The following is an 18,367-nucleotide window of genomic DNA, read 5'->3' as shown; positions in this document are numbered from 1 at the left end:
TGCTGTTTCTAAGCAAACAATCTTGCTACTGTGTATTATTATAATTAGAAAGTACGACAAAGCTATATAGAGTTTTACGAAAAGCTCAGAAATCTGAAAACAATCATTAGGTCCAAATCATGTTGATGTTGTTGATTCTTTAAACAAGCTTGGTTTGGTGTTTGAAAACTGTAAACTACGACAAAGCTATAGAGGTTCACGAAAAGTTCTTGAAATTTGAAAACAACTGTTAGGTCCAAATCATGTTGATGTTGCTCAGTCTTTAAACAATCTTGGTATGAGGTTTATAAAACTGAAACGATGACAAAGCTAGAGAGGTTTACAAAAAGCTCTAGAAACTCGAAACAATCGTTAGGTATAAATCATGTTCTTTACAAGGATTCTTTAATCAATCTCTTCGTAGTGTGTATCATAATACTGGAAAGTATGAAAAGCTATGATTTTACGAAAAAGCTCTAGAAATCTGGAAACAATCGTTATGTCCAAATCATGTTAGAGTCGCTGCCTCTTTACACAATCTTGGTTTGGTGTATTATGATACTGGAAAATACGACGAAGCCACTGAGTTTTAAGCAAAAATCTCTATAAAACGGAAAACAATCGTTAGGTCCAACTATGTTGATGTTGTTTTCGCCTCTTTTAAACAATCTTGGTTTGGTGTTTGAAAAAACTGGAAACTACGACAAAGCTAAAGAGTTTCACGAAAAAGCTCTAGAAATTCGAAAACTATCGTTAGGTCTAAATCATGTTGATGTTGCTGCGTCATTACACAATTCTAGGATTGGTGTAGCTATGATACTGAATGCATGATTTATAGCTACAGAGTTTTATGCAAAAAGCTCTTAGGAAATTAGGAAACAATCATTAGGTCCAAATCATGTTGATGTCGCTCAGTCTTTAAACAATGTTGGTTTGGTGTTTTATAAACTGGAAACGATGACAAAGTTTTAGAGGTTCACGAAAAGCTCTAGAAATTCGGAAAAAGAACTGTTAGGTCCTAATCATGTTAGAGTCGCTGCGTCTTTACACAATCTTGGTTTGCGTATTATGACACTGGAAAGTACGACGAGGCCATAGAGTTTTACGAAAAGCTCAGAAATCTGAAAACAATCGTTAGGTCCAAATCATGTTGATGTCGCTCAGTCTTTAAACAATGTTGGTTTGGAGGTTTATAAAACTGAAACTACGACAAAGCTTATAAAGGTTCACGAAAAGCTCTGGAAATCTGAAACTATTGTTAGGTCCAAATCATGTTGATTTTGCAGAGTCTTTAGATAATCTTTATTTGGTGTTTTATAAAACTGGAAACTACGATAAAGCTTATAGAAGTCCACGAAAAAGCCTCTAGGAAATTCGAAAACAATCGTTAGGTGCAACTCATGTTGATGTTGCTGTTTCTTTAAAACAATCTTGGTTTGCGTTTGAAAAATTGGAAACTACGTGATAAAGCAAAGAGGTCTACGAAAAAGTTGTAGAAATTGAAAACTATCGTTAGGTCTAAATCATGCTGATGTTGCTGCGTCTTTACACAATTCTAGTATCGGTGTATTATGATACTGGAAAAAGTACGATAGCTTCACAGAGTTTTACGAAAAGCTCTAGGAAATTGAAAACAATCGTTAGGGTCCAAATCATGTTGATGTTGCTCAGTCTTTAAACAATGTTTGTTTGGTGGTTTTATAAAACTGGAAACTACGATGTTTCTTTTTATAGGTTCACGAAAAGGTCTAGAAATCTGAAAAGATCTACATAGGTCCAAATCATGTTAGGAGTCGCTGCGTCTTTACACAATCTTTGTTTGCGTATTATGACACTGGAAAGTACGACGAGGCCAGAGTTTTACGAAAAAAAGCTCTAGAAATCTGAAAACAATCGTTAGGTGCAAATCATGTTGATGTTGCTGTTTCTTTTAAACAACTTTGGTTTGCGTTTGAAAAATTGGAAACTACGACAAAGCCAAAGAGGTTCAATGGTGTTGTAGAAATCTGAAAACTATCGTTAGGTCTAAATCATGTTGATGTTGCTGCGTCTTACACAATTTAGCATTGGTGTATTATGATACTGGAAAAGTACGATGAAGCCAAGCAGGAGTTTTACGAAAAAAGCCTAGAAATTGAAACAATCGTTAGGTACAAATCATGTTGATGTTGCTCAGTCTTTAAACAATGTTTGTTTGGTGTTTTATAAAACTGAAACCATGACAAAGCTTTATAGGTTCACGAAAAAGTCGAAATTGAAAAAAGATCTGTTAGGTCCAAATCATGTTAGAGTCGCTGCGTCTTTACACAATCTTGGTTTGGTGTATTATGACACTGGAGTACGATTTGAGGCCACAGGAGTTTTACGAAAAAGCTCTAGAAATCTGGAAGAAAAACAATCGTTAGGTCCAAATCATGTTGATGTCGCCTAGTCTTTAAACAATGTTAATTTCCATGTTTTATAAAACTGGAAACCATGATAAAAGCTTATAAAGGTTCACGAAAAGCTCTGAAATCTGAAAACCATTGTTAGGGTCCAAATCATGTTGATTTTGCAGAGTCTTTAGACAATCTTGGTTTGCGTTTTATAAAACTGGAAACTGATGACAAAGCCATAGAAGTCCACGAAAAAGCTCTTAGAAATCTGAAAACAATCGTTAGGTAAATCATGTTGATGTTGTTGCTCTTTAAACAATCTTGGTTTGGTGTTTGAAAAATTGAAACTACGACAAAGCCAAAGAGGTTCACGAAAAGTTGTAGAAATTGAAAACTATCGTTAGGGTCTAAATCATGTTGATGTTAAGGTGTCTTACACAATTTAGCATTGGTGTATTATGATGATTGGAAAGTACGATGAAGCCAGAGTTTTACGAAAAGCTCTAGAAATCTGAAAACAACTAGGGTCCAAATCATGTTGATGTTGCTCAGTCTTGTTCTGTTTGGTGTTTTATAAAACTGGGAAAACTACGACAAAGCTTTATAGGTTCACGAAAAAGCTCTAGAAATTCAAAGCATCTGTTAGGTCCAAATCATGTTAGAGTCGCTGCGTCTTTACACAATCTGGTTTGGTGTATTATGACACTGGAAAAATACGAGGCTACAGAGTTTTACGAAAAAAGCTCTAGAAATCTGAAAACAATCGTTAGGTCCAAATCATGTTGATGTTGCTCAGTCTTTAAACAATCTTGGTATGGTGTTTTATAAAACTGGAAACTACGACAAAGCTAGAGAGGTTTTATGAAAAAAGCTCTAGAAACTCGAAACAATCGTTATGTCCAATCATGCTAGAGTCGCTGCCTCTTTACACAATCTTGGTTTGGTGTATTATGATACTGGAAAATACGACGAAGCCACTGAGTTTTACGAAAAATCTCTAGAAATTCGAAAACAATCGTTAGGTCCAAATCATGTTGATGTTGCTGTTTCTTTAAACAATCTTGGTTTGGTGTTTGAAAAAACTGGAAACTACGACAAAGCCAAAGAGTTAATGAAAAAGTTCTAGAAATCTGAAAACCATCGTTAGGTCTAAATCATGTTGATGTTGCTGCGCCATTACACAATTTAGGATTGGTGTATTATGATTACTGAATGTAATGACGAGGCTACAGAGTTTTACAAAAAAGCTCTAGAAATTAGAAACAATCATTAGGTCCAACTCATGTTGATGTCGCCTGTCTTTTAAACAATGTTGGTTTCAGGTTTTATAAACTGGAATCCATGACAAAGCTTCTTTTAGAGGTCCAAGTTTTTCTTCCGCAAAACCAGTGCTAACGCCAGCCAACGTCTTTACACAATCTTGTTTGTGTATTATGACACTGAAAGTACGACGAGGCCACAGGAGTTTTACGAAAATCTCTAGAAATCTGGAAACAATCGTTAGGTCTGAAATCATGTTGATGTCGTCAGTCTTTAAACAATGTTGGTTTGGCGTTTTTATAAAACTGGAAACTGATGACAAAGCCATAGGTCTACGAAAAAAAGCTCTGGAAATTCGAAAACCATTGTTAGGTCCAAATCATGTTGATTTTGCAGAGTCTTTAGACAATCTTGGTTTGGTGTTTTATAAACTGGAAACTACGACAAAGCTTACAGAAGTCCACGAAAAGCTCTAGAAATTGAAAAACAATCGTTAGGTGCAACTGGTGTTGATGTTGCTGCTCTTTAAACAATCTTGGTTTGGTGTTTGAAAAAATTGGAAACTACGACAAAGCTAAAGAGGTTCACGAAAAAGTTGTAGAAATTCGAAAACTATCGTTAGGTCTAAACATGTTGATATGTCTTTACAATTTAGCATTGGTGTGTATTATGATACTGGAAAGTATTTACAGCCACAGAGTTTTACGCTGAAAAAGCTCTTAGAAATCTGGAAAACAATCGTTAGGTCCAAATCATGTTGATGCTGCCTAGTCTTTAAACAATGTTTGTTTGGTGTTATATAAAACTGAAACTACGACAAAGCTTCTTTTGGGGAGGTTCACGAAAAGCTCTAGAAATTGAAAAGAATCGTTAGGTCCAAATCATGTTAGAGTCAAGCTGCAGTTCCTTTACACAATCTTTGGTTTGTGTATTATGACACTGGAAAGTGCCGATGAGGCTACAGAGTTTTACGAAAGCCTCTAGAAATCTGGAAAAAACAACCGTTAGGTCCAAATCATGTTGATGTCGCCTAGTCTTTAAACAATGTTGGTTTGGCGTTTTATAAACTGGAAACTACGATAAAGCTTATAAAGGTTCACGAAAGCTCTGGAAATCTGAAAACCATTGTTAGGTCCAAATCATGTTGATTTTGCAGAGTCTTTAGACAATCTTAGCTCTTGGTGTTTTATAAAACTGGAAACTACGACAAAGCCATAGGAAGTCCACGAAAAAGCTCTAGAAATTCGAAAACACCGTTAGGTGCAACTGCGTTGATGTTGCTGCTCTTTAAAACAATCTTGGTTTGGTGTTTGAAAAATTCGGAAACCACACAAAGCTAAAGAGGTTCAATACGAAAAAGTTGTAGAAATTCGAAAACTATCGTTAGGTCTAAATCATGTTGATGTTGCTGCGTCTTTACACAATTCTAGCATTGGTGTATTATGATACTGGAAAGTACGATGAAGCCAAGGTGATTTTACGAAAAGCCTCCTAGAAATCTGAAAACAATCGTTAGGTCCAAATCATGTTGATGTTGCTCAGTCTTTAAACAATGTTTTGTTTGGTGTTTTATAAAACTGGAAACCATGACAAAGCTTTATAGGGTTCACGAAAAAGCTCTTAGAAATTCGAAAAGATTCGTTAGGTCCAAATCATGTTAGAGTCGCTATGTCTTTTTACACAATCTTGGTTTGGTGTATTATGATACTGGAAAGTACGACGAGGCCACAGAGTTTTACGAAAAAGCTCTAGAAATTCGGTCAACCGTTAGGTCCAAATCAATATGTTGATGTCGCCTAGTCTTGCAAACAATGTTGGTTTCCATAGTTTTATAAACTGGAAACTACGACAAAGCTATAAAGGTTCACGAAAAAGCTCTGGAAATTCGAAAACCATTGTTAGGTCCAAATCATGTTGATTTTGCAGAGTCTTTAGACAATCTTGGTTTGGTGTTTTATAAAACTGGAACTACGACAAAGCCATAGAAGTCCACGAAAAGCTCTAGAAATCTGAAAACAATCGTTAGGTGCAATCATGTTGATGTTGCTGTTTCTTTAAAACAATCTTGGTTTGCGTTTGAAAAATTGGAAACTACGACAAAGCTAAAGAGGTTCACGAAAAGTTGTAGAAACTCGAAAACTATCGTTAGGTCTAACCATGTTGATGTTTGCTGCGTCTTTACACACAATTTAGCATTGGCATTATGATACTGGAAAGTACGACGAGGCCACAGGAGCCTTATAAAAAAAGCTCCTAGAAATCTGAAACAATTCCAGTTTAAATCATGTTGATGTTGCTGCGTCTTGCTAATAATCTTGGTTTGGTGTATTATGATACTCTGGAAAGTACGATTTGTGCTTCAACAGAATTTTACGAAAAAGTTCAGAAACCTACAAAAAACAGTCGTTAGGTGCTAATCATGTTGATATTGCTCTGTCTTTAAGCAATCTTGGTATGGTGTTTTGAAAACTGAAACTACGACAAAGCTATAGAGGTTCACGAAAAAAAAGCTCTAAAAAATCTGAAAACAATCGTTAGGTCTAAATCATGTTTATTTTGCCCAGTCTTTAAACAATCTTGGCTTCTAATGCTCTGAAAACTGAAACTACGACAAAGCTTTAGATGTTCATGAAAAGCTCTAGAAATTCAAAAACAATCGTTAGGTCCAAATCATATTAGAGTCGCTGTGTCTTTACACCATCTTGGTTTGGTGTATTATGATACTGGAAAGTACGACGAAGCCACAGAGTTCTACGAAAAAGCTCTAGAAATTCAAAAAGTATCGTTAGGTCCAAATCATGTAGATATTGCAGTTTCTTTAAACAATCTTTGTTTGGTGTATGAAAACTGGAAACTATAACAAAGCTTAATATTGAGGTCTACGAAAAAGCCTCTAGAAATCTCGAGATGCCAACTTTTAGGTCCCAATCATGTTAATGTTGCTGTTTCTATAAACAATCTTGGTTACTGTGTATTATTATACTAGAAAGTACGACAAAGCTATAGAGTTTTACGAAAAAGCTCTTGGAAATCTGAAAACAATCATTAGGTCCAAATCATGTTGATGTTGCTGATTCTTTAAACAATCTTGGTTTGGTGTTTGAAAAAACTGTAAACTACGACAAAGCTATAGAGGTTCACGAAAAAGCTCTTGAAATTTGAAAACAATCGTTAGGTCCAAATCATGTTGATGTTGCTCAGTCTTTAAACAATCTTGGTATGGTGTTTTATAAAACTGGAAACTACGACAAAGCTATAAAGGTTCACGAAAAAGCTCTGGAAATTCGAAAACCATTGTTAGGTCCAAATCATGTTGACTTTGCAGAGTCTTTAGACAATCTTGGTTTGGTGTTTTATAAAACTGGAAACTACGACAAAGCTATAGAAGTTCACGAAAAGCTCTAGAAATTCGAAAACAATCGTTAGGTCCAAATCATGTTGATGTTGCTGTTTCTTTAAACAATCTTGGTTTGGTGTTTGAAAAATTGGAAACTACGACAAAGCTAAAGAGGTTCACGAAAAGCTCTAGAAATTCGAAAACAATCGTTAGGTCCAAATCATGTTGATGTTGCTGCGTCTTTAAACAATCTTGGCATTGGTGTATTATGATACTGGAAAGTACGACAAAGCCACAGAGTTTTACGAAAAAGCTCTAGAAATTCGAAAACAATCGTTAGGTCCAAATCATGTTGATGTTGCTCAGTCTTTAAACAATCTTGGTTTGGTGTTATATAAAACTGGAAACTACGACAAAGCTATAAAGGTTCACGAAAAGCTCTAGAAATTCGAAAACATTCGTTAGGTCCAAATCATGTTGATGTCGCTGCGTCTTTACACAATCTTGGTTTGGTGTATTATGAAACTGGAAAGTACGACAAAGCTATAGAGGTTTACGAAAAAGCTCTAGAAATTCGAAAACAATCGTTAGGTCCAAATCATGTTGATGTCGCTCAGTCTTTAAACAATCTTGGTTTGGTGTTTTATAAAACTGGAAACTACGACAAAGCTATAAAGGTTCACGAAAAAGCTCTGGAAATTCGAAAACAATTGTTAGGTCCAAATCATGTTGATTTTGCAGAGTCTTTAGACAATCTTGGTTTGGTGTTTTATAAAACTGGAAACTACGACAAAGCTATAGAAGTCCACGAAAAAGCTCTAGAAATTCGAAAACAATCGTTAGGTGCAAATCATGTTGATGTTGCTGTTTCTTTAAACAATCTTGGTTTGGTGTATTATAATACTGGGAAGTACGACAAAGCTAAAGAGTTTCACAAAAAAGCCTTGGAAATTCGAAAAAAATCTTTAGGTCCAAAACATATTGATGTGCTGCATCTTTAAGCCATCTCGGTTTGGTTTATGATAAAACAGAAAATTACGACAAAGCTACAAAGTTTTTTGAAAAATCTCTAGAAGTTCGAAAACGGAATGTGACAGGTAAGCACAATACTCATGTCTTTGCGTCATTGAGCAAATTTTATACGATGTACGAAGAAACTGAAAAATACGAGTCTCAAAAAACATAGAGTAAATTTCCAGTTGCAAGTCATGCTCATTTTTCTCTGTCATCAAAATATTTTGGTAAGTTTGTAGGTATTATATACAACATAATGTTGGTGGCTCATTTGCGTTAATGATATTTTGTTGAAGTGCAACTCCGGCCAATTTTCACTCCATGTTTCTTTCGCCAAAAGAAAAATTTTTTTTTGGGAAACATTTTGGTTTATGTTTGAGCATTTTTGGTTTGGTATATGTTGTTTAATTTTAACGCGAAATTTCGCCACTGGATGCGAATTTTTACAAATGGATCGTGATGTCATATGATTTTCCCACCTCGCTAGTTTATTATATTACTATGAACAAATGCCAGCGTGGAGCATCAATAATATTTAATTTTTAGTCAAAAATGAGTTTTATTCTGCAAAGTTTGGCAAAAGTATTAAAAAGAGGCAAAAGTATCAATACAAATATTGGCTAACAAATCTTTGGAGGACGCAATTTTGTCAAAAAGTTCCTCAACGAAGTTTGTTAACGCTGACATTCATAAAGAATACAAATAGTTATCAAATGTATTCTGCCGTTCTTGTATTAAATGTTGGACACTTTGATTCTAAAAATAAGCTTTAAAATGTGTAACTCTTGAAGATGAAGCTTTCTGCATTGATGTCTCGACCACAGGTGTTGTTGTAACTTGTAATTGTCACAAAGTTGCTGAGAATATCGTAACTATTAACCATAGTCTATATGCAGACATTACTGAACTGGAGAATCAGCTCTTTAGGGAAAATATACTGGCACAAAGTTTTGCATCCGTCAAATCAATAGGTACATTAATGGCTTGGGCATTAATATTAATGTCAAATTTAATTCATGTTTTTTGTGTCTAATTCCAACTATTTGAGATCCGTAGCTTATTGATGGCTTTTAATATGTTTCAGTCGGCTAAGAATACATACAAATTTCATAGTATCATACAAAAAAATTTGGCCATAATGAATTGAAAGTCCTAGATTTAAGTGGTTCATTGACATAGAAATTGTTTTATGTGAGAAATGGGTTATTCATTTTGGTTATAGACAAACAAAAGAACCAAAGCAATAATTAAAACGCAGTTGGGATTCATATTTACATTAATAAACAAAAAGAATAATTCAAAAATCTACCTATAAACTGAAAACATATACATAAAACCCGCTCTAAAGTACAGTGAGATAGAAACAAAACGTTTTAATCAAACAAACATTGCTCAAGATATGTAACAGCTATAAACTCTTTATTAGTTGTAAGATTCAATTATAACACTGCACTAACTTAGAGACAATAGTATTCCATATACCTGGTGTCTATTTCAAAGTAACTCATAGAATTAAAGCATACATTTAAATATCGTCTTTTAATATATACGTATCAAAATTTAAACACACTTTGAGTCTTGACATCGTAGAAAATTTTTTATTTTACCAAACTCAGCTCTGTGAAAATTATGTATTTGAAAAATCATAGGCTGAAAAATTGACAAACATTGGAAATAAATAAGGATGATTTTAAAACAGACATATTATAACATGATTATGCCATTTTGAGTGTATTACTTTTTACAGCAAGAAAATATTATGTCATTTATACATGTCGCAGATATTAAATTACAGTGGGAAAGTAGAAATGTTATTAAAAGTTAAAATTAGAATTATAATGTATTTTTTTGCAGAGATCTAGTTTTATCAAGTTGCTTAATATAAAGCATAAATAAATGATTTGAGCAATAAAGATAGCAAAAGCTTGACAAAACATGTGTCTACATATTATCAAATCGTGGTCTGTATGAAATGTTTAACTGCTATTTTGCTACTAATAAATTATTGAAACTACATTGACATAGTGTTACTGACATTGATACCAAACATAATTATAGCAATTCCAGTCATGTATCCTGCAGAATGTTTCTCTAACTTTATAAAGGTGTTACAGATGATTTTTTAAATTCTTAGATCCTTTGCAGTTCTTGTTTACTAATTCAAAAATATTATACCTATCACTTTTTCCCTTGTTTATTCGTTACGCTTATCTATTTTCCAGGAATACAATTCAATTTCATTTCATAACTGACAAAAATTTGCGACGATAAGTTGATTGTTTAATGAAAGTAAAGCGCCAAGGTAGGAGTAAACAAGCCACATATTGCGATAAAATTTCTATGTTTGACCGATCTTTCTTAATTGTCTCGACTCCGTAGGGAAAGGCAGCCTTCTCAACAAATTGAGCGATTCGGCAAGGATTCCATATACATTAAAGGAAAAGAGAATCGTCAACGAGAAATGAATTCGAACTTTTAAGTAGCTATTAATTAAGAAACCATTCATTTACTCTGTTTAGGAACAAAATTCGTCTATTTTCTACGCTTTTGGGTGCTTGCGTATTTTTAAAAACTTTTGAATATATATATATATATATATATATATATATATATATATATATATATATATAGAAGTTTATAATTTATGATTTTCCGTATAAAACATTTAATGAATCGTTAAATCCCCTGAAGAGTGAGCAATCACGAAACAGGCTTGTCGGGATGAATCTGTAGTTTTGTGATTTTTCTCAACACCACTATATATATATATATATATATACAGTGTGTGACGATAATGTATGATTAAAATAATTCCAAACTTTTCTTTTAAATTCATCAGTAAATAAACAACAACGCTAAAATATGTGTTGATGTCTGTGTCTGCTTACAATTTTCGTTCTTTGACAGGTTGCATAAAGTTGCATAAAATTGTAATAGTTTCCTTGTCCTCAAAACAGACAGTCAACAACAACGGACTTTAGCAACTTTTTCTTAAAATTACTAAGATTATCAATAGAGATTGGCGACAACAGTTTGTTAACACTTATCAATGTGCAAACTCATTACAACGCACTTAGTATGCGAGTGTTAGGTCTTTACGGAGAAATATCGGACTGAATTTATTTCTACTGACCGAGCCCCCTAGGGCGAGGTTTGTGATAAAAACAGAGGTCCGAGATTTCTCAATAAAGACCGAGCAGGCGAGGTTAATAAAAAGTCTATTAGCTATATGGTATTATTTCACCTGAAACGAAGCTTTCTTTTCTTTTCCATTCTTACTGTTTTGCAAGGACTGGCTTTCACTCCTAAAGTTTTTGCCAGCAGAAAATATATAGTTTGAAATTGTGTCGCCTAGATAATAAAACCCACTTTTCGAGTGTTCTTTTTTGACTTACATTCATACCATGGTTTTTTGTTTTGTTTTTATTTTCGTTTTACAAAACATTTGCTGTCTGCTTCATGAAGTTTTGGTAAAACACAAGACAATAGACACTCAGTGTAAAGTAAACATTATTTAACCTTGATAAATAATGTGTACTATATACGGAGTGTCCATTGTCTTGTGTTTTACCAAAATACTCTTTGACAGTCTTAATTCATGAAGTTTGTTTATCTACATTTATTTGTAAAATTACGCTTGATGAAAGCTGGTTCATTACGTAAAAATATATACTTCCCCCTCAATATTTCCAATTGTAAGGTCATTTTATTACTTGAACATGCCAGTCATGTAAAACAGTGCGTAATATATGTATATGACATTTTGGAGCTAATGGGCAAAACGAAATGAAATATATAGTTGTAAAAAGCTACTCTTCAATACTTTCCAATTTATTTGTGTTATTTCTTTTCGAGCGCTAGTTGTAAATTCATTGTTTTACTTGTTATCAAAATATAAATACACAGCTTGTGTGGATAACGCTTTTTAAAATATTGTTTGTAGAAATCACAAGTGGTGATGATGCTAATGCTAAAGATGTCGGAAATTCTCCTGGTGTTGAAAATACAAAACAAGGTATGCCTTTCAATTCTATTTTATTTTATATGTATTGCATAACCTAAGTTTATTTGTTTTGTATTGTATGACAAATCAAGTCATTTGATTGGTATTTATGCGTTTTTATGAAGATTTATATCATTTAATAATATGCTTGATGTACGTATACAGTGTTGTACTTTAGGACTCCAAACGTTCGTTTATTACGTATGTTCAAACTCTATCAATGACTTAAATTTTCCTTTTGCGAACGACAAATAACTTAAAAGTACTGTGTACCAGACGGCAGTGCTCAGGGTGTGTTTAATAACGCTGTTGCTGAAATATCGATTACAGAACTCATTAGCTGTATTATGTTTTTTCAGATATTGTAGCGCGGACCCCTATATAGAGGGCCGAAACTATATCTTTTAGTGGGTGAGGGATTTGGTGTTAAATAACGGTGCTAATAAAATATCGATTACGGGACTCAATGGCTGTATCATGTTTTTTCAGTTATTTTAGCACGGACCACTGTATAGAGGATCGAAACTATAACTTTTAGTGGGTCGGAGGAGGGGGTGTTTTTATACCTTCAGTTGTGGTCGAGTGATTTCTTGTATAGCAACGTAGTGTACGTTAAACAAATTCAAATAGTCAAATAGATCAATAAATTGACAGGCAGATGAATAGAAATAAAATTGAAATGAAAATTTTTTATTTGAAATCATGTAAATGATTTCCTGATATGTACGTTTACCTGATATGTACGTTTAAATCAATATTTTGGTAAAAAATATAAATACTTTTGTCTATAGAACTATACATTAGGATTGATGTGAATTGTGTAAAATTGTTTTTGTTATTGGATATTGATATTATATCGTTTTGTTGTACATTGATAATATATTTTTTACCAAACTACTTTTGTCTATAGAACTATACATTAGGATTGATGTGAATTGTGTAAAATTGTTTTTGTTATTGGATATTGATATTATATCGTTTTGTTGTACATTGATAATATATTTTTTACCAAACTACTTTTGTCTATAGAACTATACATTAGGATTGATGAGAATTGTGTAAATATGTGACTTGTAAAAGAATAAGACATTTTTATTTCTTTTATTGTTGGAACCCTGTGAAGACGTTTAAAAGCTCAAAGCTTCGTTCTTAAAGTTTAAAGCACAGTTTCTAATGATACAGGGGTATGGAGAATTGTCATAAATTTGTATTAAGTCATTACAGAATTAGATAACTGGAGCTCAACTCTTCACGTCATTGCTACTGTTGCTGGTACTTCTTTCGCATGAGAGGGTGCAGAGGTGACAGTACTTCTCTTGCGGGAGAAGGGTTGGTGGTGGTGCTTGTACTTCTCTTGCGGGAGAAGGGTTGGTGGTGGTGCTTGTACTTCTCTTGCGGGAGAAGGGTTTGTGGTGGTGCTTGTACTTCTCTTGCGGGAGAAGGTTTGTGGTGGTGTTTGTACTTCTTTTGCGGGAGGAAGGGTTGATGGTGGTGCTTGTACTTCTCCTGCGGGAGAGAGGTCAGTGGTGGTACTTGTATTTCTCTTGCTGGAAAGGGGGTTGTATTGGTGGTACCAATACTTCTCTTACGTGAGAGGAGGGTGGTGGTGCTGCTGATATTTCCCTTGCAGGAAAGGGGATGTTGGTGGTGCATGTACTTCTCTCGCGGGAGAGGGAAGTGGTGGTGCATGTACTTCTCTCGCATGAAAGGTGGTGGTGGTGGTACCAGTACTTCTCTTGTGGGAGAGGTGGTTGTGATGCATGTACTTCTCTTGCAAGAAAGGTGGTGGTATTGGTACCGGTACTTCTCTTGCGAGAGAGGGTGGGAAGGTAAAACCTCTTAACTCTCTGTACCGTGTGTTTCTTATGTTTTTCTACTATAAATTTAGTATTTTTCAATACAACCATCCGTGTCTAGAGAAATTTTTTCGATAATATTTATGTACGTAAATGTCAGTGAATGGCATAGAGTAAAACCACATAAAATATTTTAATCCAGGTATTGCATTATTACGAGGTTGTAGCTATGTTTTTATGTTGCATTCTTTTTTTTGATCTCTCTTTTGTGTGTTCATTTTTAAGTTAGTACTTACCTTATATAAACTTGTTTTCCGATTGGATCAATTAGATAACAGCGATGAACTCTAATTATTGAGATTCATCATTTCTATGGCATATTTTACTTCACTCTTCTTTGAACCGATCATGAACCTTGATTTTGTTGTTGCAATCTTTAAATCGACCTGCAGTGTAAACCTTATTTTAAGTCACACAACTTTAAATGCATTTTTAATTTTCTATATTTATTACAAAAATGGACATTGAGATGATGATGAAATGTAAAAGTATGTTTTATTTTCTATCCTATGTTACAACGTGAGGTTTTTACGATGTGTTCCATTATGAAACTTTGCATTCAAAGTGTTTTCTCTTTGTAAGCGGAAATGCTCGAATGACGTCATCGATGAAGTTCCTATGCTCATTATTGAATATTGACAGCAATAAATAAAGGTCCTGTTGAACGTACGCTGTGCAAGATTACTACAATGCAAACTCTATGATTGCATAACTGATTTTCTAACTATAGACCTCTATAAAAACTATAACTAATTTTCAGTGCATGTGTCGTCATACATAGCTAACTGTTCTCCCCGTCAATTGTCATTACGTCAACATATTCATCGCTGCTTTGTGAACTTTTTCTTTTTCTCTTGCTCGTCGATTTTGAAACCATATTTTGATTTTGTTTTCCGGTAACGTCAGTTCCAAACACAAACTACGAACTTCATCACTTGTCAAGTACTTCATTGTTTCAAACTTGTTTTCCAGGGTCGTCAGCTGTTTGGGAGTGAATGGAACTCTGGGATTGCGACCGGGCTTTCGTTTCTGTTTCGGTCGACGTTTACTTGACTCTGAAACAGGACAAGACACAGCGTCGAGACATGGGTAAGTGACAATAAAAAGAATGGGGGTGAGGGGTGGTATATGGGTTTTATGTTTGTCAGCAGGTTGTGTGATTGGATTAAAACACATCCAATATACATGCATAAAATATAATTTAAACCGCCACAAATTGTGGCCATGTATACATGTAGCCTAAACAAGAGCAAACATATAAATCACTTTTAGAAATATACGTTGACGAAAAAGGCTTGCAATACATATTTTAATATGTGGTGTTTTAACGAAAATTATTATCGTAGCTTCAAATATCAAGCATGACGTCAACAAAACTTTCATAAAAAGTTTATTTGAAAATTACAATGTCGTCATACCAGGCAATATTAACCAATAAAATAACCACGCATGTTATGGACTTTCACATTAATTTATCTGTCATAATTGAATCATACAATAAAAATGATATGCAGATTTGAAAGGAAAAAGAAAAAACTAGAAAATACAGTTATGTTTTATAGAACTATGAAAGGTGACCGTAAGACAAAGTCTATATACCAGAGTACAATAGCTTCAATGGCATGACAAAAATAATTCCGTTTTTCAAAGTCAAACATGTATACATGGGTTTGTTCGTCGTTGAATTTTAGATGGAAAAGCAAAAAGTAATAAAAAATAGGTTGAAGACAACAATCAAACACTCTTCGTTCATACACTGTATATTTTAGGTTTTAACATTCAAACATCTTTTTCCACTTGAATAGTCCAAACTGAGCGACGCCTTTAAAATATTTATAAAACAAAGGAAACGAAGTGAAAAGATTAAATGCCCTGGTTTTTGAATGGAAACAATTCTAGTCTTTTTAAACAACGCCTTCATACTGTTTCGATAAACTGGAAGCCTCAGTGCATACACAATTGGATTGACAGCGAAATTCACCATGGCAACTGGTTCGTAGTAGTAAGAAAAGCGCCAAGCCAAATCACTTTGTATTTTTCCAAGCCTTTGAATAAACTCCACTTGTTTGGCGACAAAATAAGGAAATGCAGTTACCAGTAATAAGACATTCAGCACAATGATTGCCTTTACAATTTCAAAGTGTTTAGTGTTGTACTGGTTAGCATTTACTTTAGTGTCTTGTTGACTTTGCAATACAACCTTAAGTATGAAACACTTCAATATGATCTGATGTAAAACAGCGATTTCCAAGACAGCATATACTGTGATAAAGGTGTACATAACCTGTTCATTTTTCTTGCTGTAAATTAGTGTGAGTTCACCAAATGCCATGCAAATGGCAATCAACCAAACTGTGGCGCATAATATGTAAATTTTCTTCGTAGATAACATTTGTTGTCTGTATTTGGGATACTTTGCAATCATGTAAGTTTGCCATGTGAGTGATGTCAAGTGAAAAAAATGAGCCCGCAGCCCCAAACATTCAAAAGAAAAGGACAGAATAAATGAAGGCTTCTGATGGTTTGACCTCGAACAATCTACCCAATCCAACAATCATGAATTGGGACAAAGATGCAGTGATGTCAGCTATAGATAAGCTTAAGATAGTAATCCACGGTCCTCGTCTTAGTTTGCTTAAAGGATCCTTCACAATGACAACAATAAGAAGACCATTTGTTAGGACACCAACTGTGGAGATCACCATTGTTGTTATTAATCTTTCTTGAGGAATTGAGAAACTTTTCTTCGGTTTCATATTAAATACATAAATATATGTTTATTATATACTGCAATATTTTTAAAAACAAAAATTTGTTCTTTTTAGACGAGGGACTAAATTATAACGCTCAAATCCTGGTTCTCACTTTCGGCAAAAGTATAGACATGAGCATAACTGCAAAAGATTATCAACTGTCAATTCTTCTTATGCTTATGTTTTTTTTTCAAATGATGACCAAACTTATAATGATGTCGTTTTACTATCATCGACTTTTGCATAAGCTTTTAAGTTTTAGTCTTATATTTGAGTTTGAGAACATTGCCATTATTTATTTTTGTAGGAACAGATTTTTTAAGTTTCCACTTTGTGTGAACAGTGATATATTCGCATAGCAAGACCAAATATACGGGCATTCTTTCACGCCACCACATTACATAAAGTAAACATAATTTGAGGAATGTTGTAATTTTTATGTTTTGTTCTTATCAAGGCAACCAACACAAGCTTTGCTGTTTCTATGAAAATTCCAATTTCACGACGAACAAACAATGTTGAATATCATGTAGTTGCCTAGTTCATTACACAGAGAAGATATTGATGAAAATATCATATCTCGGTACATATAAAAAGTGTTCTTGATATGCATGGAGAGATATGCAGATCTTGTCTTTTGCCTGGTACTCTTGAACTCTTGAAGAAAGCAGGCAAGTGAAAATGACTTGATATTGTAAATATGCATAAAATAATGGTAATTCTAAACAATTTCTCGTATCTTTTAGATATTTTTCGTTCGTATTGGGAGATATTGGTGAAATCGTTTTATGCATGTTTTAGCATACAATTATTTGATTTTGCCAAATAATTATGGATAGCTATATTTATCTTTACAGCTTACCACGAAGCCACAAAATGCTAATTACATGCACTGCACATAATAGTTTTGCTTATTCTCAAAATGTCAAATTTCATGATAAAACCACAGAAATGTACCGTTGTTGTGTAATACACAAACGCGTGTACGTTTTTCTCGTATGCTTGTATGTATTTCTTTGAATGCATTTCTCTTTGCAGTCAACAAAGTTTATTTTCATGACTTATAATACTTTTTATATAATACTACTTACTTTTGTATTATTTTGCGAAACGGAGGAATTCCTTGTGCAATATATTTGATCTATTTTAGTCGAATTGCACATTTTGATAGAATTGTCGCTAGCTTTGACCACTGGCACTGGATATATATTCAACAAACATATCAAAACAACGTAACTATAAACATATTGTACAGGTACCATAGCGTGACCTCAGAAATTGATTTTATGTAAGGAAATGTACGCCGGGTTCCACCTGTCTAAAAAAGTAATAGAATTGACTTATACAAAAATCTAATTTGAAGTGTACAAAGTCTGGTATTACATGAATCAATGACTAAAATTTGGTTTAAAGGGATTCGATAAACCACATGTCGAAATGTTTTATTAATCGTACTATCAGCTCAAACGAACGACAGGGTTTGGTAAACGCAGTTATCCTGCCATTACAAATAATAATTATTATATACCTCCAAGACTAACTTCTTTGTCGTCTGCTAGCCTTCTTACAATAGGTTTTGGATGTTATAAAAAAAACGACTCTCGCGTTCGTCGTGTGATGCGTTCTTAACTCTTCTTCTCACAAATACTCAACTGATAGCAAAATGAAATTTCTAATATGGTAAATTAAGATCGTGTTTATGTATCATGTGTTTTGAAACAGATAAAACAAATATTCTTCTGGGTTGATGTTGACCTCCGAAGTGGGTTAAGAGCTACGTCCGACCACTT

General features: G+C 33.9%; 2 long non-coding RNA genes across 3 annotated transcripts; one reads left to right on the top strand and one right to left on the bottom strand.

The window, feature by feature from the left end:
• Nucleotides 1–1,379: 1,379 nt before the first annotated feature.
• LOC124449715 lies at nt 1,380–6,647 on the top strand. Its single transcript, XR_006949528.1, has 2 exons — nt 1,380–1,565; nt 6,605–6,647. It is a non-coding gene; the product is annotated as an uncharacterized LOC124449715 (long non-coding RNA).
• A 7,647-nt stretch (nt 6,648–14,294) lies between these two features.
• LOC124449695 lies at nt 14,295–18,241 on the bottom strand. Of its 2 annotated transcripts, none has more exons than XR_006949495.1 (3): nt 18,106–18,241; nt 17,669–17,895; nt 14,295–16,568 (listed from the first exon to the last, which is right to left on the bottom strand). It is a non-coding gene; the product is annotated as an uncharacterized LOC124449695 (long non-coding RNA). The 2 variants fall into 2 exon arrangements; XR_006949496.1 differs by having other exon boundaries at nt 14,295–14,879; nt 18,106–18,239.
• Nucleotides 18,242–18,367: the final 126 nt, after the last annotated feature.

This window comes from Xenia sp. Carnegie-2017, unplaced genomic scaffold (assembly GCF_021976095.1).
Source record: "Xenia sp. Carnegie-2017 unplaced genomic scaffold, XeniaSp_v1 HiC_scaffold_23, whole genome shotgun sequence".
Taxonomy (NCBI): domain Eukaryota; kingdom Metazoa; phylum Cnidaria; class Anthozoa; order Malacalcyonacea; family Xeniidae; genus Xenia; species Xenia sp. Carnegie-2017.
The sequence above is the reverse complement of the archived record's forward strand: the minus strand, read 5'-3'. Positions and strand labels throughout refer to the sequence as shown.